The 25,910-nt window shown below is 33.6% G+C and overlaps 21 non-coding genes across 21 annotated transcripts; all 21 read right to left on the reverse strand.

Moving 5' to 3' along the window:
• Positions 1–874: 874 nt before the first annotated feature.
• On the reverse strand, positions 875–947 carry TRNAT-GGU (transfer RNA threonine (anticodon GGU)). Its single transcript has one exon. It is a non-coding gene; the product is annotated as a tRNA-Thr (tRNA).
• Positions 948–2,908: 1,961 nt separating this feature from the next.
• TRNAT-CGU (transfer RNA threonine (anticodon CGU)) lies at positions 2,909–2,981 on the reverse strand. Its single transcript has one exon. It is a non-coding gene; the product is annotated as a tRNA-Thr (tRNA).
• A 929-nt stretch (positions 2,982–3,910) lies between these two features.
• TRNAT-GGU (transfer RNA threonine (anticodon GGU)) lies at positions 3,911–3,983 on the reverse strand. The gene has a single exon. It is a non-coding gene; the product is annotated as a tRNA-Thr (tRNA).
• Positions 3,984–4,926: 943 nt separating this feature from the next.
• TRNAT-CGU (transfer RNA threonine (anticodon CGU)) lies at positions 4,927–4,999 on the reverse strand. Its single transcript has one exon. It is a non-coding gene; the product is annotated as a tRNA-Thr (tRNA).
• Positions 5,000–5,436: 437 nt separating this feature from the next.
• On the reverse strand, positions 5,437–5,509 carry TRNAT-CGU (transfer RNA threonine (anticodon CGU)). Its single transcript has one exon. It is a non-coding gene; the product is annotated as a tRNA-Thr (tRNA).
• Positions 5,510–5,945: 436 nt separating this feature from the next.
• Positions 5,946–6,019, reverse strand: TRNAT-AGU (transfer RNA threonine (anticodon AGU)). Its single transcript has one exon. It is a non-coding gene; the product is annotated as a tRNA-Thr (tRNA).
• Positions 6,020–6,454: 435 nt separating this feature from the next.
• Positions 6,455–6,527, reverse strand: TRNAT-CGU (transfer RNA threonine (anticodon CGU)). The gene has a single exon. It is a non-coding gene; the product is annotated as a tRNA-Thr (tRNA).
• Positions 6,528–6,964: 437 nt separating this feature from the next.
• On the reverse strand, positions 6,965–7,037 carry TRNAT-CGU (transfer RNA threonine (anticodon CGU)). Its single transcript has one exon. It is a non-coding gene; the product is annotated as a tRNA-Thr (tRNA).
• A 436-nt stretch (positions 7,038–7,473) lies between these two features.
• Positions 7,474–7,547, reverse strand: TRNAT-AGU (transfer RNA threonine (anticodon AGU)). The gene has a single exon. It is a non-coding gene; the product is annotated as a tRNA-Thr (tRNA).
• Positions 7,548–13,088: 5,541 nt separating this feature from the next.
• Positions 13,089–13,161, reverse strand: TRNAM-CAU (transfer RNA methionine (anticodon CAU)). The gene has a single exon. It is a non-coding gene; the product is annotated as a tRNA-Met (tRNA).
• Positions 13,162–15,633: 2,472 nt separating this feature from the next.
• TRNAT-AGU (transfer RNA threonine (anticodon AGU)) lies at positions 15,634–15,707 on the reverse strand. The gene has a single exon. It is a non-coding gene; the product is annotated as a tRNA-Thr (tRNA).
• Positions 15,708–16,652: 945 nt separating this feature from the next.
• TRNAT-AGU (transfer RNA threonine (anticodon AGU)) lies at positions 16,653–16,726 on the reverse strand. The gene has a single exon. It is a non-coding gene; the product is annotated as a tRNA-Thr (tRNA).
• Positions 16,727–17,671: 945 nt separating this feature from the next.
• Positions 17,672–17,745, reverse strand: TRNAT-AGU (transfer RNA threonine (anticodon AGU)). The gene has a single exon. It is a non-coding gene; the product is annotated as a tRNA-Thr (tRNA).
• Positions 17,746–21,231: 3,486 nt separating this feature from the next.
• On the reverse strand, positions 21,232–21,304 carry TRNAT-CGU (transfer RNA threonine (anticodon CGU)). Its single transcript has one exon. It is a non-coding gene; the product is annotated as a tRNA-Thr (tRNA).
• Positions 21,305–21,742: 438 nt separating this feature from the next.
• TRNAT-AGU (transfer RNA threonine (anticodon AGU)) lies at positions 21,743–21,816 on the reverse strand. Its single transcript has one exon. It is a non-coding gene; the product is annotated as a tRNA-Thr (tRNA).
• A 1,085-nt stretch (positions 21,817–22,901) lies between these two features.
• TRNAT-AGU (transfer RNA threonine (anticodon AGU)) lies at positions 22,902–22,975 on the reverse strand. The gene has a single exon. It is a non-coding gene; the product is annotated as a tRNA-Thr (tRNA).
• A 435-nt stretch (positions 22,976–23,410) lies between these two features.
• TRNAT-CGU (transfer RNA threonine (anticodon CGU)) lies at positions 23,411–23,483 on the reverse strand. Its single transcript has one exon. It is a non-coding gene; the product is annotated as a tRNA-Thr (tRNA).
• A 434-nt stretch (positions 23,484–23,917) lies between these two features.
• Positions 23,918–23,991, reverse strand: TRNAT-AGU (transfer RNA threonine (anticodon AGU)). The gene has a single exon. It is a non-coding gene; the product is annotated as a tRNA-Thr (tRNA).
• Positions 23,992–24,426: 435 nt separating this feature from the next.
• On the reverse strand, positions 24,427–24,499 carry TRNAT-CGU (transfer RNA threonine (anticodon CGU)). Its single transcript has one exon. It is a non-coding gene; the product is annotated as a tRNA-Thr (tRNA).
• Positions 24,500–24,935: 436 nt separating this feature from the next.
• On the reverse strand, positions 24,936–25,009 carry TRNAT-AGU (transfer RNA threonine (anticodon AGU)). Its single transcript has one exon. It is a non-coding gene; the product is annotated as a tRNA-Thr (tRNA).
• A 435-nt stretch (positions 25,010–25,444) lies between these two features.
• Positions 25,445–25,517, reverse strand: TRNAT-CGU (transfer RNA threonine (anticodon CGU)). The gene has a single exon. It is a non-coding gene; the product is annotated as a tRNA-Thr (tRNA).
• Between the last annotated feature and the right edge of the window lie 393 nt (positions 25,518–25,910).

Here is a 25,910-nt window from a genome sequence, read left to right on the forward strand (position 1 = left end):
TTCTGCTATAAATTCTTCTATATATGTATTGTAATCTTAAACACGAAAAGATACTCAATCACTACGCAAGGATTGATATGTTTTAATAAACAGGTACTCTTATAAAACCCAATTTCATTTCTTGAATTCTTTACAATTTTGTTTCATGAAGGTATTAATATTGCTCAAATCTAGGTAGAAATTTCATCTACGTCTTTCTCATAGATATGTATTTTTTTCATTTTGCAATAACATTATTCATTCTATAATCTTGAAAATACTTGGGTTTTTATAAGGTTTAAGATGATCTGTTCAACAGTAATATGAATCAGACTTTTATATTTTAATTGTATCGGAATAAGACCTAATGAAAATGATTTGTTATATAACAATGAGAAAAGCAGGGCGCTGCTGAGAGTTGAACTCAGAATCTCCTTTTTACTAAACTGGCGCCTTAACCGGCTAAGCCACAGCACCCACTTGATAATTAATTTTGAAACACTTTTCTTTATGGTGTTCAAGAGAATATTGCTTTTCCACTTTCATATTCTTTTCTAAGTTCACACACTTCTCTACTCAAACACTTTAGATGAATGAAGACTCTTCACTTATTCAAAAATACTTCTCTAATTTGAAGTTTACCCTATTCATATGATTTTAAAATATACCTTGCTGACGAATGGATTAGTTGAATTCAACAATAGAGTGATCATTCACCTCTATCTTGTTCTTTGTCATTTTCTTTTCCCTATTTCAGTCAATGCATTCCTACAAAAATCTTAATACCAAGCATTTAATTTAATTTTTAAGATAACTTATTCTAAAGTTCATAGAACCAGATGTTTATTCTAAAATTGTATTCAACACTTGTTTGATGAAAATTATTCGGAAAGCATGGTGCTGCTGGTATTTGAACTCAGGATTTCCTGTTTACCAGACAGGCGCTTTAACCACTAAGCCACAGCACCAACGTTAATAGTAAAAAATGCATAAATCATTTATTGTTGATGATGAAAATGTGTTTCTGCCATAAATTCTTCTTTATATGTATTGTAATCTTAAACACGAAAAGATACTCAATCACTACGCAAGGATTAATATGTTTTAATAAACAGGTACTCTTATAAAACCCAATTTCATTTCTTGAATTCTTTACAATTTTTTTTCATGAAGGTATTAATATTGCTCAAATCTAGGTAGAAATTTCATCTACGTCTTTCTCATAGATATGTATTTTTTTCATTTTGCAATAACATTATTCATTCTATAATCTTGAAAATACTTGGGTTTTTATAAGGTTTAAGATGATCTGTTCAACAGTAATATGAATCAGACTTTTATATTTTAATTGTATCGGAATAAGACCTAATGAAAATGATTTGTTATATAACAATGAGAAAAGCAGGGCGCTGCTGAGAGTTGAACTCAGAATCTCCTTTTTACTAAACTGGCGCCTTAACCGGCTAAGCCACAGCACCCACTTGATAATTAATTTTGAAACACTTTTCTTTATGGTGTTCAAGAGAATATTGCTTTTCCACTTTCATATTCTTTTCTAAGTTCACACACTTCTCTACTCAAACACTTAAGATGAATGAAGACTCTTCACTTATTCAAAAACACCTCTCTAATTTGAAGTTTACCCTTTTCATATCATTTTAAAATATACCTTGCTGAAGAACGGATTAGTTGAATTCAACAATATAGTGATCATTCACCTCTATCTTGTTCTTTGTCATTTTCTTTTCCCTATTTCAGTCAATGCCTTCCTACAAAAATCTTCACAATACCAAGCATTTTATTTAATTTTTAAGATAACTTATTCTAAAGTTCATAGAACCAGATGTTTATTCTTAAATTGTATTCACCATTTGTTTGATGAAATTTTTTGGGAAAGCATGGAGAAAACTGTTAGGTGCTGCGGAGATTTGAACTCAGGATTTCCTGTTTATGAGACAGGCGCTTTAACCACTAAGCCACAGCACGAACGTTAATAGTAAAAAATGCATTAATAATTTATTGTTGATGATGAAAATGTGTTTCTGCTATAAATTCTTCTTTATATGTATTGTAATCTTAAACACGAAAAGATACTCAATCACTATGCAAGGATTCATATGTTTTAATAAACAGGTACACTTATAAAACCCAATTTCATTTCTTGAATTCTTTACAATTTTTTTTCATGAAGGTATTAATATTGTTCAAATCTAGGTAGAAATTTCATCTACGTCTTTCTCATAGATATGTATTTTTTTCATTTTGCAATAACAGTATTCATTCTATAATCTTGAAAATACTTGGGTTTTTATAAGGTTTAAGATGATCTGTTCAACAGTAAAATGAATCAGATTTTTATATTTTAATTGTATCGGAATAAGACCTAATGAAAATGATTTGTTATATAACAATGAGAAAAGCAAGGCGCTGCTGAGAGTTGAACTCAGGATCTCCTTTTTACTAAACAGGCGCTTTAACCAGCTAAGCCACAGCACCCACTTGATTCTTAATTTTGAAACACTTTTCTTTATGCTGTTACAGAGAATATTGCTTTTTCACTTTCATATTCTTTTCTAAGTTCATACACTTCTCTACTCATGAACTTAAGATGAATGAAGACTCTTCACTTATTCAAAAACACCTCTCTAATTTGAAGTTTACCCTATTCATATCATTTTAAAATATACCTTGCTGAAGAATCGATTAGTTGAATTCAACAATATAGTGATCATTCACCTCTATCTTGTTCTTTGTCATTTTCTTTTCCCTATATCAGTCAATGCATTCCTACAAAAATCTTCACAATACCAAGCATTTTATTTAATTTTTAAGATAACATTCTAAAGTTCATAGAACCAGATGTTTATACTTAAATTGTATTCAACACTTGTTTGATGAAAATTACTCGGAAAGCATGGAGAAATCAGTTAAATGCTGCTGAGATTTGAACTCAGGATTTCCTGTTTACGAGACAGGAGCTTTAACCACTAAGCCACAGCACCAACGGTAATAGTAAAAAATGCATAAAGAATTTATTGTTGATGATGAAAATGTGTTTTCTGCTATAAATTCTTCTATATATGTATTGTAATCTTAAACACGAAAAGATACTCAATCACTACGCAAGGATTGATATGTTTTAATAAACAGGTACTCTTATAAAACCCAATTTCATTTCTTGAATTCTTTACAATTTTGTTTCATGAAGGTATTAATATTGCTCAAATCTAGGTAGAAATTTCATCTACGTCTTTCTCATAGATATGTATTTTTTTAATTTTGCAATAACATTATTCATTCTATAATCTTGAAAATACTTGGGTTTTTATAAGGTTTAAGATGATCTGTTCAACAGTAATATGAATCAGACTTTTATATTTTAATTGTATCGGAATAAGACCTAATGAAAATGATTTGTTATATAACAATGAGAAAAGCAGGGCGCTGCTGAGAGTTGAACTCAGAATCTCCTTTTTACTAAACTGGCGCCTTAACCGGCTAAGCCACAGCACCCACTTGATAATTAATTTTGAAACACTTTTCTTTATGGTGTTCAAGAGAATATTGCTTTTCCACTTTCATATTCTTTTCTAAGTTCACACACTTCTCTACTCAAACACTTTAGATGAATGAAGACTCTTCACTTATTCAAAAATACTTCTCTAATTTGAAGTTTACCCTATTCATATGATTTTAAAATATACCTTGCTGACGAATGGATTAGTTGAATTCAACAATAGAGTGATCATTCACCTCTATCTTGTTCTTTGTCATTTTCTTTTCCCTATTTCAGTCAATGCATTCCTACAAAAATCTTAATACCAAGCATTTAATTTAATTTTTAAGATAACTTATTCTAAAGTTCATAGAACCAGATGTTTATTCTAAAATTGTATTCAACACTTGTTTGATGAAAATTATTCGGAAAGCATGGTGCTGCTGGTATTTGAACTCAGGATTTCCTGTTTACCAGACAGGCGCTTTAACCACTAAGCCACAGCACCAACGTTAATAGTAAAAAATGCATAAATCATTTATTGTTGATGATGAAAATGTGTTTCTGCCATAAATTCTTCTTTATATGTATTGTAATCTTAAACACGAAAAGATACTCAATCACTACGCAAGGATTAATATGTTTTAATAAACAGGTACTCTTATAAAACCCAATTTCATTTCTTGAATTCTTTACAATTTTTTTTCATGAAGGTATTAATATTGCTCAAATCTAGGTAGAAATTTCATCTACGTCTTTCTCATAGATATGTATTTTTTTCATTTTGCAATAACAGTATTCATTCTATAATCTTGGAAATACTTGTGTTTTTATAAGGTTTAAGATGATCTGTTCAACAGTAAGATGAATCAGATTTTTATATTTTAATTGTATCGGAATAAGACCTGATAAAAATGATTTGTTATATAACAATTAGAAAAGCAAGGCGCTGCTGAGAGTTGAACTCAGGATCTCCTTTTTACTAAACAGGCGCTTTAACCAGCTAAGCCACAGCAACCAATTGATTCTTAATATTGAAACACTTTTCTTTATGCTGTTCAAGAGAATATTGCTTTTTCACTTTCATATTCTTTTCTAAGTTCACACACTTCTCTACTCATGAACTTAAGATGAATGAAGACTCTTCACTTATTCAAAAACACCTCTCTAATTTGAAGTTTACCCTATTCATATCATTTTAAAATATACCTTGCTGAAGAATGGATTAGTTGAATTCAACAATAGAGTGATCATTCACCTCTATCTTGTTCTTTGTCATTTTCTTTTCCCTATTTCAATCAATGCATTCCTACAAAAATCTTCACAATACCAAGTATTTTATTTAATTTTTAGCATAACATTCTAAAGTTCATAGAACCAGATGTTTATACTTAAATTGTATTCAACACTTGTTTGATGAAAATTACTCGGAAAGCATGGAGAAAACAGTTAAATGCTGCTGAGATTTGAACTCAGGATTTCCTGTTTACGAGACAGGAGCTTTAACCACTAAGCCACAGCACCAACGGTAATAGTAAAAAATGCATAAATAATTTATTGTTGATGATGAAAATGTGTTTTCTGCTATAAATTCTTCTTTATATGTATTGTAATCTTAAACACGAAAAGATACTCAATCACTACGCAAGGATCAATATGTTTTAATAAACAGGTACTCTTATAAAACCCAATTTCATTTCTTGAATTCTTTACAATTTTTTTTCATGAAGGTAATAATATTGCTCCAATCTAGGTAGACATTTCATCTACGTCTTTCTCATAGATATGTATTTTTTTCATTTTGCAATAACAGTATTCATTCTATAATCTTGAAAATACTTGGGTTTTTATAAGGTTAAAGCTGATCTGTTCAACAGTAAGATGAATCAGACTTTTATATTTTAATTGTATCGGAATAAGACCTAATGAAAATGATTTATTATATAACAATGAGAAAAGCAAGGCACTGCTGAGAGTTGAACTCAGGATCTCCTGTTTACGAGACAGGCGCTTTAACCACTAAGCCACAGCACCAACGTTAATAGTAAAAAATGCATAAATAATTTATTGTTGATGATGAAAATGTGTTTCTGCTATAAATTCTTCTTTATATGTATTGTAATCTTAAACACGAAAAGATACTCAATCACTGCGCAAGGATTAATATGTTTTAATAAACAGGTACACTTATAAAACCCAATTTCATTTCTTGAATTCTTTACAATTTTTTTTCATGGAGGTATTAATATTGCTCAAATCTAGGTAGAAATTTCATCTACGTCTTTCTCATAGATATGTATTTTTTTCATTTTGCAATAACAGTATTCATTCTATAATCTTGGAAATACTTGTGTTTTTATAAGGTTAAAGATGATCTGTTCAACAGTAAGATGAATCAGACTTTTATATTTTAATTGTATCGGAATAAGACCTAATGAAAATGATTTGTTATATAACAATGAGAAAAGCAAGGTGCTGCTGAGAGTTGAACTCAGGATCTCCTGTTTACTAGATAGGCGCTTTAACCAGCTAAGCCACAGCACCCACTTGATTCTTAATTTTGAAACACTTTTCTTTATAGTGTTCAAGAGAATATTGCTTTTTCACTTTCATATTCTTTTCTAAGTTCACACACTTCACTACTCAAACACTTAAGATGAATGAAGACTCTTCACTTATTCAAAAACACCTCTCTAATTTGAAGTTTACTCTATTCATATCATTTTAAAATATACCTTGCTGAAGAATGGATTAGTTGAATTCAACAATAGAGTGATCATTCACCTCTATCTTGTTCTTTGTCATTTTCTTTTCCCTATTTCAGTCAATGCATTCCTACAAAAATCTTCACACTACCAAGCATTTTATTTAATTTTTAAGGTAACTTTTTCTAAAGTTCATAGAACTAGATGTTTATTCTTAAATTGTATTCAACACTTGTTTGAAGAAAATTATTCGGAAAGCATGGAGAAAACTGTTAGGTGCTGCTGAGATTTGAACTCAGGATTTCCTGTTTACGAGACAGGAGCTTTAACCACTAAGCCACAGCACCAACGGTAATAGTAAAAAATGCATAAATAATTTATTGTTGATGATGAAAATGTGTTTTCTGCTATAAATTCTTCTTTATATGTATTGTAATCTTAAACACGAAAAGATACTCAATCACAACGCAAGGATTAATATGTTTTAATAAACAGGTACTCTTATAAAACCCAATTTCATTTCTTGAATTCTTTACAATTTTTTTTCATGAAGGTAATAATATTGCTCCAATCTAGGTAGACATTTCATCTACGTCTTTCTCATAGATATGTATTTTTTTCATTTTGCAATAACAGTATTCATTCTATAATCTTGAAAATACTTGGGTTTTTATAAGGTTAAAGCTGATCTGTTCAACAGTAAGATGAATCAGACTTTTATATTTTAATTGTATCGGAATAAGACCTAATGAAAATGATTTATTATATAACAATGAGAAAAGCAAGGCACTGCTGAGAGTTGAACTCAGGATCTCCTGTTTACGAGACAGGCGCTTTAACCACTAAGCCACAGCACCAACGTTAATAGTAAAAAATGCATAAATAATTTATTGTTGATGATGAAAATGTGTTTCTGCTATAAATTCTTCTTTATATGTATTGTAATCTTAAACACGAAAAGATACTCAATCACTGCGCAAGGATTAATATGTTTTAATAAACAGGTACACTTATAAAACCCAATTTCATTTCTTGAATTCTTTACAATTTTTTTTCATGAAGGTATTAATATTGCTCAAATCTAGGTAGAAATTTCATCTACGTCTTTCTCATAGATATGTATTTTTTTCATTTTGCAATAACAGTATTCATTCTATAATCTTGAAAATACTTGGGTTTTTATAAGGTTAAAGATGATCTGTTCAACAGTAAGATGAATCAGACTTTTATATTTTAATTGTATCGGAATAAGACCTAATGAAAATGATTTGTTATATAACAATGAGAAAAGCAAGGTGCTGCTGAGAGTTGAACTCAGGATCTCCTGTTTACTAGATAGGCGCTTTAACCAGCTAAGCCACAGCACCCACTTGATTCTTAATTTTGAAACACTTTTCTTTATGGTGTTCAAGAGAATATTGCTTTTTCACTTTCATATTCTTTTCTAAGTTCACACACTTCACTACTCAAACACTTAAGATGAATGAAGACTCTTCACTTATTCAAAAACACCTCTCTAATTTGAAGTTTACTCTATTCATATCATTTTAAAATATACCTTGCTGAAGAATGGATTAGTTGAATTCAACAATAGAGTGATCATTCACCTCTATCTTGTTCTTTGTCATTTTCTTTTCCCTATTTCAGTCAATGCATTCCTACAAATATCTTCACACTACCAAGCATTTTATTTAATTTTTAAGGTAACTTTTTCTAAAGTTCATAGAACTAGATGCTTATTCTTAAATTGTATTCAACACTTGTTTGAAGAAAATTATTCGGAAAGCATGGAGAAAACTGTTAGGTGCTGCTGAGATTTGAACTCAGGATTTCCTGTTTAAGAGACAGGAGCTTTAACCACTAAGCCACAGCCCCAAACATAATAGCAAAAAATGCATAAATAATTTATTGTTGATGATGAAAATGTGTTTTCTGCTATAAATTCTTCTTTATATGTATTGTAATCTTAAACACCAAAAGATACTCAATCACTACGCAAGGATTAATATTTTTTAATAAACAGGTACTCTCATAAAATCAAATTTCATTTCTTGAATTCTTTACAATTTTTTTTCATGAAGGTATTAATATTGCTCAAATCTAGGTAGAAATTTCATCTACGTCTTTCTCATAGATATGTAGTTTTTTTATTTTGCAATAACAGTATTCATTCTATATTCTTGAAAATACTTGGGTTTTTATAAGGTTTAAGATGATCTTTTCAACAGTAAGACAAGGAACATCATCGCTACTTAGCGCCTCACGCTTATCTCGCTGAACAGCGTTTTTAAAATCTTCTTTTGTGTATTTGCTATTTCTTTTTGCTGACTGCATTGGTTTTTTAAAATTGCGCCTTACCTGCATTCTAATTGGCATCCACCGCTGCTCGAGCAGGTCCGGTTCTCGGGGTGGGCTCATTTTGCAGCAGACATCTTGGAGTGGGGTAGGAGTTTGGGCACCATCTTTTAGCGAGCACTCTAGTGCGCTGTAGCATAGGTGGGACGCCTACTTAAGGCGAGCTGCTTCAGGGTTCGGCCTGACAAGGAATATCATCGCTACTTAGCGCCTCGCGCTTATCTCGCTGAACAGCGTTTTTAAAATCTTCTTTTGTGTATTTGCTATTTCTTTTTTGATGACTGCATTGGTTTTTTAAAATTGCTCCTTACCTGCATTCTAATTGGCATCCACGCTGCTCGAGCGGGTCCAGTTCTCGGGGTAGGCTCATTTTGCAGCAGACATCTTGGAGTGGGGTAGGAGTTTGGGCGCCATCTTTTAGCGAGCGCTCTAGTGCGCTGTAGCATAGGTGGGACACCTACTTAAGGCGAGCTGCTTCAGGGTTCGGCCTGACAAGGAACATCATCGCTACTTAGCGCCTCGCGCTTATCTCGCTAAACAGCGTTTTTAAAATCTTCTTTTGTGTATTTGCTATTTCTTTTTTGCTGACTGCATTGGTTTTTTAAAATTGCCCCTTACCTGCATTCTAATTGGCATCCACCGCTGCTCGAGCGGGTCCGGTTCTCGGGGTGGGCTCATTTTGCAGCAGACATCTTGGAGTGGGGTAGGAGTTTGGGCGCCATCTTTTAGCGAGCGCTCTAGTGCGCTGTAGCATAGGTGGGACACCTACTTAAAGTTCCCTGCCTAGCGCAGCGGTATCGCCCTCGCTTAGCCTGAGTTGTGCCAGAGTCCTGCCCATCTGCGCCCGTCCGCGTACGGTCGTGTTGGTCGGGGTGGGACTCTGTCCATCGCTTGATGTTGCACGATGCTTCGTTACACCAGGGAAGCTCTTGTGTCCATCGGCCGGTGTTTGCCATCATGCGATACTGCTCGTGTACATCCTTTTTGTGGTCCACATCAGTGTGCATGCTGTAGGTGGATGCTTGAAGCCCCCGCCTTATTGGGCGATGCCGGAGCTAAGTTAGCTACTGGCAGCACACTTCCCTCGCATCTCATTACCATCTGGAACCTAAATGTGAGGTCGTTGGCTAAACACCACCAGGACATAGCCGACCTCTTGGGACAGGAACTCCCTGATATTATCTGTCTGACAGAGACTTGGCTCCAGGACTCTGACACAGCTCTTCTCAATCTGGCCTTTCCTTCTGGGTATTCGATCTACATGCTCAATCGCCCCTCGAGGGGTGGAGGAATTGCGCTTGCCATCAAATCCTGCTACCCTTGCGATTGGAGAGGGCAAAGGATAGCGGGCTGTGAAAGTGCCCTGTTTAAGGTTTCTGTTACACCTTGCTTTACTTTTTCAGGCCTGCTAATTTGCCGCCCACCTGGCAGTGATGTGGCATTTAGGGAGGCTCTCCCTGATGCTGTAAGCTCACTGGCAGTGGGGTGTGAATCTCCATTTTGACACCTTGGCTTTACCCTCAGTGGGAGGTATTGTGGCTGATCTTGAGGCCCTTCAACTGCTCCAACTGGTCTCGGACCCCACCCATGTTGGTTGTCATATTCTGGACCCCTTCTTCTCGAATTTATCTGAGGTAAAAGTGGCCTCCCCTCTTCTTATGTCTTGGACATATCACTCGTTGGTGACTATCAAATGCCCACTACCATAGCCTCCCTTTAAACCCTTGACGCAAGTCTTGCCCAGACGGCGTTGGAGTAAATTAAAACTGGAAGACTTCCACTGTCTTCTCTCCGAGGACCCATTGGGCCCTGCGGAGAATGTGGAATCTGGTTACGACAATTTCTGCGAATGGTTAACCAGAGCCCTTGATTTCCTGATTCCAATGACTGCGAGTAGGTGTGGACCGCGAGACCCTAGTCCCTGGTATAATGGTACACAGCGTGCGTTGAAAAGCTCTTGCAGACGTGCGGAGAGAGACTGGCGGAAAACGTATGACAACAGCAAAAAAGCCTTTTATATGGCTACCGTTAAGTCTTATCACCGAGCGGTCTGCAGAGCCCGGGCTGCAGTCTGTGCCCTGGAATTCCGCAACAGTCCTAATCCATCCAAAACCATTTTTAAAGCTCTCAAGGATCTTGATGCTAAAAAGCCCTCCGCCGACGTCATTGGTTCCAACACTCAATGTGAAACGCTGGCGGCCTTCTTTTTGGAGAAGGTCCATTTCATCTATAGAGCTTTTCCCACGGCTGCACCTACCGGTGTCGGGCTGCATAATCCCCCCAGACAGGTGGTGTAAGATTCTCTCCCCTGTCTCACACCGGAGATTTTTAAGACTCTAGCTCTTCGGGTTAAGTCGGGGTCTCCGGCTGACCCGCTCAAGCCAGCAATTTTTAGAGACTTGACACCCTCTAACCCAGTCTGGGATCTGATCAACATCTCGCTCTCGTCTGGCCTAGTACCTTTGAAATGGAAGCAGGCAGTAGTAATGCCCATTTTGAAGAAGCCATCTCCCGACCCTAGTAAACCAGAGAATTATAGGCCGATCTCGCTTCTCCCGTGGCCAGCCAAAGTCGCCGTGGTGCATGTTAACACCGCCCTCTCTGACCATCTCTCGCGCACTAACGTTCTGGATGATACACAGAACAGCTTTCGAGCTGGCCACAGCATGGAGACAGCACTCCTGTTTATGGCTGAGCATCTGCGGGCGGTGCTCGACGCGGGTCAAACGGCGGCGCTTGTTTTATTAGACCTGAGCGCCGCCTTCGACACCGTCTCGCATGGGATCCTCCTGCAGCGCCTTGAGGAGGCAGGCGTGACTGGCACTGCACTGCAGTGGTTCCGATCATTTCTGGTGGATCGTTCTTTCTGTGTGGCTGCCCCGCCCCACCAGTCCAAATTCCATCCTCTCATGCTTGGGGTCCCGCAGGGGTCCTCGCTGAGTCCCACGTTGTTCAATCTATACGTGAGGCCGCTGGCTGAGGTTGTAAAGCACTGCGGTATGACCATGGTGTCATACGCGGATGATACTCAGATAGCGGTCACAATCAGCGGGGATTCCGGGGTGGAAGCCCCAAGATTCCGAGATGGACTGCGGGCGGTGGCCAGCTGGATGACGTCCAACTGTCTCCAACTGAATGCCAAAAAGACAGAGATTATGGTCTTTGGCAAACAGACGGAACTTTGGGGCGACACCTGGTGGCCCCCCGAGTTGGGCCCCACCCTTACTCCGGCCTCGGAGATTAAAAATCTGGGGGGATGGTTGGACCCTACTCTTAGTTTTGTTGGCCATACTAAAAGAACTGCGGCCTGCTGCTTCGGCATTCTGTGCAATTTGAGACCTGCACTCAAATTCTTTGACGCTGCGACCCGTCAACTTGTGGTTCAGGCGACGGTGTTGTCTCGGCTGGATTATGCCAGCTCCCTTTTTATAGGGTTAAATCAGGCCGAGCTCACCCGCCTCCAGCGAGTGCAAAATGCAGCCGCCAGAGCAGTAGTAGGCCTTCCTAGGGCTTGTTCTGTCTCTCACACCCTGCGTGCTCTCCATTGGCTACCCATCAGGCAGCGGATTTATTTTAAAGTGTTGTGTATGTCTTTTAAGATCTTAAAGGGTCCCTCTGCTCAGATACTTCACAATCTTCTGTGTTTCTACATTCCTGGGCGCTCTCTTCGCTCTTCGGACCGCGAATTAGCTGCAGTTCCTCGTTTCAAACGCAGCCGAGCTGGAGGACACTCCTTTCGGGTGCGGGCGGCTGTGTTATGGAATGCCCTTCCATTTGAAATCCGGACCCTTGCCGACCTGCTTTCTTTCCGTAGAGTGGTCAAGACTCTTTTGTTCCTGTAGTGTTCCTTCTTAAACGCTTATTTCTTTCAGTTATGTTGTGTGGCCTCCTTGTCAGGCGCCGGGACGCTCCTTCGCTGGAGCAGCTGCGTGCATTATAAATGCCATTAACATAACATAACAAGATGAATCAGACTTTTATATTTTAATTGTATCGGAATAAGACCTAATGAAAATGATTTGTTATGTAACAATTAGAAAAGCAAGGCGCTGCTGAGAGTTGAACTTAGGATCTCCTGTTTACTAGACAGGCGCTTTAACCAGCTAACCGACAGCACCCACTTGATTCTTAATTTTGAAACACTTTTCTTTATGGTGTTCAAGAGAATATTGCTTTTTCACGTTCATATTCTTTTCTAAGTTCACACACTTCTCTACTCAAACACTTTAGATGAATGAAGACTCTTCACTTATACAAAAATACTTCTCTAATTTGAAGTTTACCCTATTCATATCGTTTTAAAATATACCTTGCTGACGAATGGATTAGTTGAATTCAACAATAGAGTGATCATTCACCTCTATCTTGTTCTTTGTCATTTTCTTTTCCCTATTTCAGTCAATGCATTCCTACAAAAATCTACACAATACCAAGCATTTTATTTAATTTTTAAGATAACTTATTCTAAAGTTCATAGAACAAGATGTTTATTCTTAAATTGTATTCAACACTTGTTTGATGAAAATTATTCGGAAAGCTTGGAGAAAACAGTTAGGTGCTGCTGAGATTTGAACTCAGGATTTCCTGTTTATGAGACAGGCACTTTAACCACTAAGCCACAGCACCAACGTTAATAGTAAAAATTGCATAAATAATTTATTGTTGATGATGAAAATGTGTTTCCTGCTATAAATTCTTCTTTATATGTATTGTAATCTTAAACACGAAAAGATACTCAATCACTACGCAAGTATTAATATGTTTTAATAAACAGGTACTCTTATAAAACCCAATTTCATTTCTTGAATTCTTTACAATTTTGTTTCATGAAGGTATTAATATTGCTCAAATCTAGGTGGAAATTTCATCTACGTCTTTCTCATAGATATGTATTTTTTTCATTTTACAATAACAGTATTCATTCTATAATCTTGAAAATACGTGGGTTTTTATAAGGTTTAAGATGAGCTGTTCAACAGTAATATGAATCAGACTTTTATATTTTAATTGTATCGGAATAAGACCTAATGAAAATGATTTGTTATATAACAATGAGAAAAGCAGGGTGCTGCTGAGAGTTGAACTCAGGATCTCCTTTTTACTAAACTGGCGCTTTAACCGGCTAAGCCACAGCACCCACCTGATTCTTAATTTTGAAACACTTTTCTTTATGGTGTTCAAGAGAATATTGCTTTTCCACTTTCATATTCTTTTCTAAGTTCACACACTTCTCTACTCAAACACTTTAGATGAATGAAGACTCTTCACTTATTCAAAAATACTTCTCTAATTTGAAGTTTACCCTATTCATATCATTTTAAAATATACCTTGCTGACGAATGGATTAGTTGAATTCAACAATAGAGTGATCATTCACCTCTATCTTGTTCTTTGTCATTTTCTTTTCCCTATTTCAGTCAATGCATTCCTACAAAAATCTTAACAATACCAAGCATTTAATTTAATTTTTAAGATAACTTATTCTAAAGTTCATAGAACCAGATGTTTATTCTAAAATTGTATTCAACACTTGTTTGATGAAAATTATTCGGAAAGCATGGAGAAAACAGTTAAGTGCTGCTGATATTTGAACTCAGGATTTCCTGTTTACCATACAGGCGCTTTAACCACTAAGCCACAGCACCAACGTTAATAGTAAAAAATTCATAAATCATTTATTGTTGATGATGAAAATGTGTTCCTGCCATAAATTCTTCTTTATATGTATTGTAATCTTAAACACAAAAAGATACTCAATCACTACGCAAGGATTAATATGTTTTAAAAACAGGTACTCTTATAAAACCCAATTTCATTTCTTGAATTTTTTACAATTTTTTTTCATGAAGGTATTAATATTGCTCAAATCTAGGTAGAAATTTCATCTACGTCTTTCTCATAGATATGTATTTTTTTCATTTTGCAATAACAGTTTTCATTCTATAATCTTGGAAATACTTGGGTTTTTGATAAGGTTTAAGATGATCTGTTCAACAGTAAGATGAATCAGATTTTTATATTTTAATTATATCGGAATAAGACCTAATAAAAATGATTTGTTATATAACAATGAGAAAAGCAAGGCGCTGCTGAGAGTTGAACTCAGGATCTCCTTTTGACTAAACAGGCGCTTTAACCAGCTAAGCCACAGCACTCACTTGATTCTTAATTTTGAAACACTTTTCTTTATGGTGTTCAAGAGAATATTGCTTTTTCACTTTCATATTCTTTTCTAAGTTCACACACTTCTCTACTCAAACACTTAAGATGAATGAAGACTCTTCACTGATTCAAAAACACCTCTCTAATTTGAAGTTTACCCTATTCATATCATTTTAAAATATTCCTTGCTGAAGAATGGATTAGTTGAATTCCACAATAGAGTGATCATTCACCTCTATCTTGTTCTTTGTCATTTTCTTTTCCCTATTTCAGTCAATGCATTCCTACAAAAATCTTCACAATACCAAGCATTTAATTTAATTTTTAAGATAACTTATTCTAAAGTTCATAGAACCAGATGTTTATTCCTAAATTGTATTCAACACTTGTTTGATGTAAATTATTCGGAAAGCATGGAGAAAACAGTTAGGGGATGCTGAGATTCGAACTCAGGATTTCTTGTTTATGAGACAGGAGCTTTAACCACTAAGCCACAGCACCAACATTAATAGTAAGAAATGCATAAATAATTCATTGTTGATGATGAAAATGTGTTTTCTGCTATAAATTCTTCTTTATATGTATTGTAATCTTAAACACAAAAAGATACTCAATCACTACGCAAGGATTAATATGTTTTAATAAACAGGTACTCTTATAAAACCCAATTTCATTTCTTGAATTCTTTAAAAAAAAATCATGAAGGTATTAATATTGCTCAAATCTAGGTAGAAATGTCATCTACGTCTTTCTCATAGATATGTATTTTTTTAATTTGGCAATAACAGTATTCATTCTATAATCTTGAAAATGCTTGGGTTTTTATAAGGTTAAAGATGATCTGTTCAACAGTAAGATGAATCAGACTTTTATATTTTAATTGTATCTGAATAAGACCTAATGAAAATGATTTGTTATATAACAATGAGAAAAGCAAGGCGCTGCTGAGATTTGAACTCAGGATCTCCTGTTTACTAGACAGGCGCTTTAACCAGCTAAGCCACAGGACCCACTTGATTCTTAAAGTTGAAACACTTTTCTTTATGGTGTTCAAGAGAATATTGCTTTTTCACTTTCATATTCTTTTCTAAGTTCACACACTTCTCTACTCAAACACTTAAGATGAATGAAGACTCTTCACTTATTCAAAAACACCTCTCTAATTTGAAGTTTACCCTATTCATATCATTTTAAAATATACCTTGCTGAAGAATGGATTAGTCGAATTCCACAATAGAGTGATCATTCACCTCTATCTTGTTCTTTGTCATTTTCTTTTCCTTATTTCAGTCAATGCATTCCTACAAAAATCTTCACAATACCAAGCATTTTATTCAATTTTTAAGATAACTTATTCTAAAGTTCATAGAACCAGATGTTTATACTTAAATTGTATTCAACACTTGTTTGATGAAAATTATTCGGAAAGCATGGAGAAAATAGTTAAATGCTGCTGAGAATTGAACTCAGGATTTCTTGTTTATGAGACAGGAGCTTTAACCACTAAGCCACAGCACCAACAGTAATTGCAAAAAATGCATAAAGAATTTATTGTTGATGATGAAAATGTGTTTTCTGCTATAAATTCTTCTTTATATGTATTGTAATCTTAAACACGAAAACATACTCAATCACTATGCAAGTATTATTATGTTTTAATAAACAGGTACTCTCATAAAACCCAATTTCATTTCTTGAATTCTTTACAATTTTTTTTCATGAAGGTAATAATATTGCTCCAATCTAGGTAAACATTTCATCTACGTCTTTCTCATAGATATGTATTTTTTTAATTTGGCAATAACAGTATTCATTCTATAATCTTGAAAATACTTGGGTTTTTATAATGTTAAAGATGATCTGTTCAACAGTAAGATGAATCAGACTTTTATATTTTAATTGTATCGGAATAAGACCTAATGAAAATGATTTGTTATATAACAATGAGAAAAGCAAGGCGCTGCTGAGATTTGAACTCAGGATCTCCTGTTTACTAGACAGGCGCTTTAACCAGCTAAGCCACAGGACCCACTTGATTCTTAAATATGAAACACTTTTCTTTATGGTGTTCAAGAGAATATTGCTTTTTCACTTTCTTATTCTTTTCTAAGTTCACACACTTCTCTACTCAAACACTTAGGATGAATGAAGACTCTTCACTTATTCAAAAACACCTCTCGAATTTGAAGTTTACCCTATTCATATCATTTTAAAATATACCTTGCTGAAGAATGGATTAGTTGAATTCCACAATAGAGTGATCATTCACCTCTATCTTGTTCTTTGTCATTTTCTTTTCCCTATTTCAGTCAATGCATTCCTACAAAAATCTTCACAATACCAAGCATTTAGTTTAATTTTTAAGATAACTTATTCTAAAGTTCATAGAACCAGATGTTTATTCTTAAATTGTATTCAACACTTGTTTGATGTAAATTATTCGGAAAGCATGGAGAAAACAGTTAGGTGATGCTGAGATTCTAACTCACGATTTCCTGTTTATGAGACAGGCGCTTTAACCACTAAGCCACAGCACCAACGTTAATAGTAAAAAATGCATAAATAATTCATTGTTGATGATGAAAATGTGTTTTCTGCTATAAATTCTTCTTTATATGTATTGTAATCTTAAACACGAAAAGATACTCAATCACTACGCAAGGATTAATATGTTTTAATAAACAGGTACTCTTATAAAACCCAATTTCATTTCTTGAATTCTTTACAATTTTTTTTCATGAAGGTATTAATATTGCTCAAATCTAGGTAGAAATTTCATCTACGTCTTTCTCATAGATATATATTTTTTTCATTTTGCAATAACAGTATTCATTCTATAATCTTGAAAATACTTGGGTTTTTATAAGGTTTAAAATGATCTTTTCAACAGTAAGATGAATCAGACTTTTATATGTTAATTGAATCGGAATAAAACCTGATGAAAATGATTTGTTATATAACAATGAGAAAAGCAAGGCACTGCTGAGAGTTGAACTCAGGATCTCCTGTTTACTAGACAGGCGCTTTAACCAGCTAAGCCACAGCACCCACTTGATTCTTAATTTTGAAAGACTTTTCTTTATGGTGTTCAAGAGAATATTGCTTTTTCACTTTCATATTCTTTTCTAAGTTCACACACTTCTCTACTCATGAACTTAAGATGAATGAAGACTCTTCACTTTTTCAAAAACACCTCTCTAATTTGAAGTTTACCCTATTCATATCATTTTAAAATATACCTTGCTGAAGAATGGATTAGTTGAATTCAACAATAGAGTGATGATTCACCTCTATCTTGTTCTTTGTCATTTTCTTTTTCCTATTTCAGTCAATGCATTCCTACAAAAATCTTCACAATACCAAGCATTTTATTTAATTTTTAAGATAACTTATTCTAAAGTTCATAGAACCAGATGTTTATTCTTAAATTGTATTCAACACTTGTTTGATGAAAATATTCGGAAAGCATGGAGAAAACCGTTAGGTGCTGCTGGAATTTGAACTCAGAATTTCCTGTTTACGAGACAGGCACTTTAACCACTAAGCCACAGCACCAACGTTAAAAGTAAAAAATGCATAAATAATTTATTGTTGATGATGAAAATGTGGTTCTGCTATAAATTCTTCTTTATATGTATTGTAATCTTAAACATGAAAAGATACTCAATCACTACGCAAGGATTAATATGTTTTAATAAACAGGTACTCTTATAAAACCCAATTTCATTTCTTGAATTCTTTACAATTTTTTTTATGAAGGTATTAATATTGCTCAAATCTAGGTAGAAATTTCATCTACGTCTTTCTCATAGATATGTATTTTTTTATTTTGCAATAACAGTATTCATTCTATAATCTTGAAAATACTTGGGTTTTTATAAGGTTTAAGATGATCTGTTCAACAGTAAGATGAATCAGACTTTTATATTTTAATTGTATCGGAATAAGACCTAATGAAAATGATTTGTTATATAACAATGAGAAAAGCAAGGCGCTGCTGAGAGTTGAACTCAGGATCTCCTTTTTACTAATCAGGCGGTTTAACCAGCTAAGCCACAGCACCCTCTTGATTCTTAATTTTGAAACACTTTTCTTTATGGTGTTCAAAAGAATATTGCTTTTTCACTTTCATATTCTTTTCTAAGTTCACACACTTCTCTACTCATGAACTTAAGATGAATGAAGACTCTTCACTTTTTCAAAAACATCTCTCTAATTTGAAGTTTACCCTATTCATATCATTTTAAAATATACCTTGCTGAAGAATGGATTAGTTGAATTCAACAATAGAGTGATCATTCACCTCTATCTTGTTCTTTGTCATTTTCTTTTCCCTATTTCAATCAATGCATTCCTACAAAAATCTTCACAATACCAAGTATTTTATTTAATTTTTAAGATAACTTATTCTAAAGTTCATAGAACCAGTTGTTTATACTTAAATTGTATTCAACACTTGTTTGATGAAAATTATTCGGAAAGCATGAAGAAAACAGTTAAATGCTGCTGAGATTTGAACTCAGGATTTCCAGTTTACGAGATAGGAGCTTTAACCACTAAGCCACAGCACCAACGGTAACAGTAAAAAATGCATAAATAATTTATTGTTGATGATGAAAATGTGTTTTCTGCTATAAATTCTTCTTTATATGTATTGTAATCTTAAACACGAAAAGATACTCAATCACTACGCAAGGATTCATATGTTTTAATAAACAGGTACTCTTATAAAACCCAATTTCATTTCTTGAATTCTTTACAATTTTTTTTCATCAAGGTAATAATATTGCTCCAATCTAGGTAGACATTTCATCTACGTCTTTCTCATAGATATATATTTTTTTCATTTTGCAATAACAGTATTCATTCTATAATCTTGAAAATACTTGCGTTTTTATAAGGTTAAAGATGATCTGTTCAACAGTAAGATGAATCAGACTTTTATATTTTAATTGTGTCGGAATAAGACCTAATGAAAATGATTTGTCATATAACAATGAGAAAAGCAAGGCACTGCTGAGAGTTGAACTCAGGATCTCCTGTTTACTAGACAGGCACTTTAACCAGATAAGCCACAGCACCCACTTGATTCTTAAAATTGAAATACTTTTCTTTATGTTGTTCAAGAGAATATTGCTTTTTCACTTTCATATTCTTTTCTAAGTTCACACACTTCTCTACTCAAACACTTATGAATGAAGACTCTTCACTTATTCAAAACCACCTCTCTAATTTGAAGTTTACCCTATTCATATCATTTTAAAATATACCTTGCTGAAGAATGGATTAGTTGAATTCAACAATAGAGTGATCATTCACCTCTATCATTTTCTTTGTCATTTTCTTTTCCCTATTTCAGTCAATGCATTCCTACAAAAATCTTCACAATACCAAGTATTTTATTTAATTTTTAAGATAACTTATTCTAAAGTTCATAGAACCAGATGTTTATTCTTAAATTGTATTCAACACTTGTTTGATGAAAATTATTCGGAAAGCAAGGAGAAAACAGTTGGGTGATGCTGTTATTTGAACTCATGATTTCCTGTTTACGAGACAGGCGCTTTAACCACTAAGCCACAGCACCAACGTTAATAGTACAAAATGCATAAATAATTCATTGTTGATGATGAAAATGTGTTTTCTGCTATGAATTCTTCTTTATATGTATTGTAATCTTAAACACGAAAAGATACTCAATCACTACGCAAGGATTGATATGTTTTAATAAACAGGTACTCTTATAAAACCCAATTTCATTTCTTGAATTCTTTACAATTTTTTTTTCATGAAGGTAATAATATTGCTCCAATCTAGGTAGACATTTCATCTACGTCTTTCTCATAGATAAGTATTTTTTTCTTTTTGCAATAACAGTATTCATTCTATGATCTTGAAAATACTTGGGTTTTTATAAGGTTAAAGATGATCTGTTCAACAGTAAGATGAATCAGACTTTTATATTTTAATTGTATCGGAATAAGACCTAATGAAAATGATTTGTTATATAACAATGAGAAAAGCAAGGCACTGCTGAGAGTTGATCTCAGGATCTCCTGTTTACTAGACAGGCGCTTTAACCAGCTAAGCCACAGCACCCACTTGATTCTTAAATTTGAAACACTTTTCTTTATGATGTTCAAGAGAATATTGCTTTTTCACTTTCATATTCTTTTCTAAGTTCACACACTTCTCTACTCAAACACTTAAGATGAATGAAGACTCTTGACTTATTCAAAAACACCTCTCTAATTTGAAGTTTACCCTATTCATATCATTTTAAAATATACCTTGCTGAAGAATGGATTAGTTGAATTCAACAATAGAGTGATCATTCACTTCTATCTTGTTCTTTGTCATTTTCTTTTCCCTATTTCAGTCAATGCATTCCTACAAAAATCTTCACAATACCAAGGATTTTATTTAATTTTTAAGATAACTCATTCTAAAGTTCATAGAACCAGATGTTTATTCTTAAATTGTATTAAACATTTGTTTGATGAAAATTATTCGGAAAGCATGGAGAAAACAGTTAGGTGCTGCTGAGATTTGAACTCAGGATTTCCTGTTTACGAGACAGGCGCTTTAACCACTAAGCCACAGTACCAACGTTGATAGTAAGAAATGCATAAATAATTTATTGTTGATGATGAAAATGTGTTTCCTGCTATAAATTCTTCTTTATATGTATTGTAATCTTAAACACGAAAAGATACTCAATCACTACGCAAGTATTAATATGTTTTAATAAACAGGTACTCTTATAAAACCCAATTTCATTTCTTGAATTCTTTACACCTTTTTTTTCATGAAGGTAATAATATTGCTCCAATCTAGGTAGACATTTCATCTACGTCTTTCTCATAGATAAGTCTTTTTTTCATTTTGCAATAACAGTATTCATTCTATAATCTTGAAAATACTTGGGTTTTTATAAGGTTAAAGATGATCTGCTCAACACTAAGATGAATCAGACTTTTATATTTTATTTGTATCGGAATAAGACCTAATGAAAATGATTTGTTATATAACAATGTGAAAAGCAAGGCACTGCTGAGAGTTGAACTCAGGATCTCCTGTTTACTAGACAGGCGCTTTAACCAGCTAAGCCACAGCACCCACTTGATTCTTAAGTTTGAAACACTTTTCTTTATGGTGTTCAAGAGAATATTGCTTTTTCACTTTCATATTCTTTTCTAAGTTCCCACACTTCTCTACTCAAACATTTAAGATGAATGAAGACTCTTCACTTATTCAAAAACACCTCTCTAATTTGAAGTTTATCCTATTCATATCATTTTAAAATATACCTTGCTGAAGAATGGATTAGTTGAATTCAACAATAGAGTGATCACTCACCTCCATCTTGTTCTTTGTCATTTTCTTTTCCCTATTTCAGTCAATGCATTCCTACAAAAATCTTCACAACACCAAGCATTTTATTTAATTTTTAAGATAACTTATTCTAAGGTTCATAGAACCAGATGTTTATTCTTAAATTGTATTCAACATTTGTTTGATGAAAAATATTCGGAAAGCATGGAGAAAACATTGGGTGCTGCTGAGATTTGAACTCAGGATTTCCTGTTTACGAGACAAGCGCTTTAACCACTAAGCCACAGCACACAAGTTAATAGTACAAAATGCATAAATAATTCATTGTTGATGATGAAAATGTGTTTTCTGCTATAAATTCTTCTTTATATGTATTGTAATCTTAAACACGAAAAGATACTCAATCACTACGCAAGGATTGATATGTTTTAACCACATGGCTGCTGTGGGGATTTTTGCCCTGTGCTGCAAATTACAATTTTGGTGCTTCTATGACGAGCTCAGCTCGTCATCAGCACACGACACCCGTGGGTGATGACGAGCTGAGCTCGTCATCAGCATCGAAAGGGTTAATAAACAGGTACTCTTATAAAACCCAATTTCATTTCTTGAATTCTTTACAATTTTTTTTCATGAAGGTAATAATATTGCTCCAATCTAGGTAGACATTTCATCTACGTCTTTCTCATAGATATGTACTTTTTTCATTTTGCAATAACAGTATTCATTCTATAATCTTGAAAATACCTGGGTTTTTATAAGGTTAAAGGTGATCTGTTCAACAGTAAGATGAATCAGACTTTTATATTTTAATTGTATCGGAATAAGACCTAATGAAAATGATTTGTTATATAACAATGAGAAAAGCAAGGCACTGCTGAGAGTTGAACTCAGGATCTCCTGTTTACTAGACAGGCGCTTTAACCAGCTAAGCCACAGCACCCACTTGATTCTTAATGTTGAAACACTTTTCTTTATGATGTTCAAGAGAATATTGCTTTTTCACTTTCATATTCTTTTCTAAGTTCAAACACTTCTCTACTCAAACACTTAAGATGAATGAAGACTCTTCACTTATTCAAAAACACCTCTCTAATTTGAAGTTTACCCTATTCATATCATTTTAAAATATACCTTGCTGAAGAATGGATTAGTTGAATAGAACAATAGAGTGATCATTCACCTCTATCTTGTTCTTTGTAATTTTCTTTTCCCTATTTCAGTCAATGCATTCCTACAAAAATCTTCACAATACCAAGCATTTTATTTAATTTTTAAGATAACTTATTCTAAAGTTCATAGAACCAGATGTTTATTCTTAAATTGTATTCAACATTTGTTTGATGAATATTATTCGGAAAGCATGGGGATAACAGTTAGGTGTTGCTGAGATTTGAACTCAGGATTTCCTGTTTACGAGACAGGCGCTTTAACCACTAAGCCACAGCACCAACGTTAATAGTAAGAAATGCATAAATAATTCATTGTTGATGATGAAAATGTGTTTCCTGCTATAAATTCTTCTTTATATGTATTGTAATCTTAAACACGAAAAGATACTCAATCACTACGCAAGTATTAATATGTTTTAATAAACAGGTACTCTTATAAAACCCAATTTCATTTCTTGAATTCTTTAAAAAAAAATCATGAAGGTATTAATATTGCTCAAATCTAGGTAGAAATTTCATCTACGTCTTTCTCATAGATATGTATTTTTTCATTTTGCAATAACAGTATTCATTCTATAATCTTGAAAATACTGCTGTTTTTATAAGGTTTAAGATGATCTGTTCAACAGTAAGATGAATCAGACTTTTATATTTTAATTGTATCGGAATAAGACCTAATACAAATGATTTGTTATATAACAATGAGAAAAGCAAGGCACTGCTGAGAGTTGAACTCAGGATCTCCTGTTTACTAGACAGGCACTTTAACCAGCTAAGCCACAGCACCCACTTGATTCTTAACTTTGAAACACTTTTCTTTATGGTGTTCAAGAGACTATTGCTTTTTCACTTTCATATTCTTTTCTAAGTTCACACACTTCTCTACTCAAACACTTAAGATGAATGAAGACTCTTCACTTATTCAAAAACACCTCTCTAATTTGAAGTTTACCCTATTCATATCATTTTAAAATATACCTTGCTGAAGAATGGATTAGTTGAATTCAACAATAGAGTGATTATTCACCTCTATCTTGTTCTTTGTCATTATCTTTTCCCTATTTCAGTCAATGCATTCCTACAAAAATCTTCACAATACCAAGCATTTTATTAAATGTTTAAGATAACTCATTCTAAAGTTCATAGAACCAGATGTTTATTCTTAAATTGTATTCAACACTTGTTTGATGAAAATTATTCGGAAAGCATGGAGAAAACTGTTAAATGCTGCTGAGAATTGAACTCAGGATTTCCTGTTTACGAGACAGGCGCTTTAACCACTAAGCCACAGCACCAACGTTAATAGTAAGAAATGCATAAATAATTCATTGTTGATGATGAAAATGTGTTTCCTGCTATAAATTCTTCTTTATATGTATTGTAATCTTAAACACGAAAACATACTCAATCACTACGCAAGTATTAATATGTTTTAATAAACAGGTACTCTTATAAAACCCAATTTCATTTCTTGAATTCTTTACAATTTATTTCATGAAGGTAATAATATTGCTCCAATCTAGGTAGACATTTCATCTACGTCTTTCTCATAGATATGTATTTTTGTCATTTTGCAATAACAGTATTCATTCTATAATCTTGAAAATACTTGGGTTTTTATGATGTTAAAGATGATCTGTTCAACAGTAAGATGAATCAGACTTTTATATTTTAATTGTATCGGAATAAGACCTAATGAAAATGATTTGTTATATAACAATGAGAAAAGCAAGGCGCTGCTGAGATTTGAACTCAGGATCTCCTGTTTACTAGACTGGCGCTTTAACCAGCTAAGCCACAGCACCCACTTGATTCTTAAATTTGAAACACTTTTCTTTATGGTGTTCAAGAGAATATTGCTTTTTCACTTTCATATTCTTTTCTAAGTTCACACACTTCTCTACTCAAACACTTAAGATGAATGAAGACTCTTCACTTATTCAAAAACACCTCTCTAATTTGAAGTTTACCCTATTCATATCATTTTAAAATATACCTTGCTGAAGAATGGATTAGTTGAATTCAACAATAGAGTGATCATTCACCTCTATCTTGTTCTTTGTCATTATCTTTTCCCTATTTCAGTCAATGCATTCCTACAAAAATCTTCACAATACGATGCATTTTATTTAATTTTTAAGATAACTTATTCTAAAGTTCATAGAACCAGATGTTTATACTTAAATTGTATTCAACACTTGTTTGATGAAAATTATTCGGAAAGCATGGAGAAAACAGTTAGGTGCTGCTGAGATTTGAACTCAGGATTTCCCGTTTACGAGACAGGCGCTTTAACCACTAAGCCACAGCACCAACGGTAATAGTAAGAAATGCATAAATAATTCATTGTTGATGATGAAAATGTGTTTCCTGCTATAAATTCTTCTTTATATGTATTGTAATCTTAAACACGAAAACATACTCAATCACTACGCAAGTATTAATATGTTTTAATAAACAGGTACTCTTATAAAACTCAATTTCATTTCTTGAATTCTTTAAAAAAAAAATCATGAAGGTAATAATATTGCTCAAATCTAGGTAGAAATTTCATCTACGTCTTTCTCATAGATATGTATTTTTTTCATTTGGCAATAACAGTATTCATTCTATAATCTTGAAAATACTTGTGTTTTTATAAGGTTTAAGATGATCTGTTCAACAGTAAGATGAATCAGACTTTTATATTTTAATTGTATCGGAATA

The sequence above is a fragment of the Lissotriton vulgaris genome, chromosome 12 (assembly GCF_964263255.1).
Source record: "Lissotriton vulgaris chromosome 12, aLisVul1.2, whole genome shotgun sequence".
In the NCBI taxonomy this organism is placed as follows: Eukaryota; Metazoa; Chordata; class Amphibia; order Caudata; family Salamandridae; genus Lissotriton; species Lissotriton vulgaris.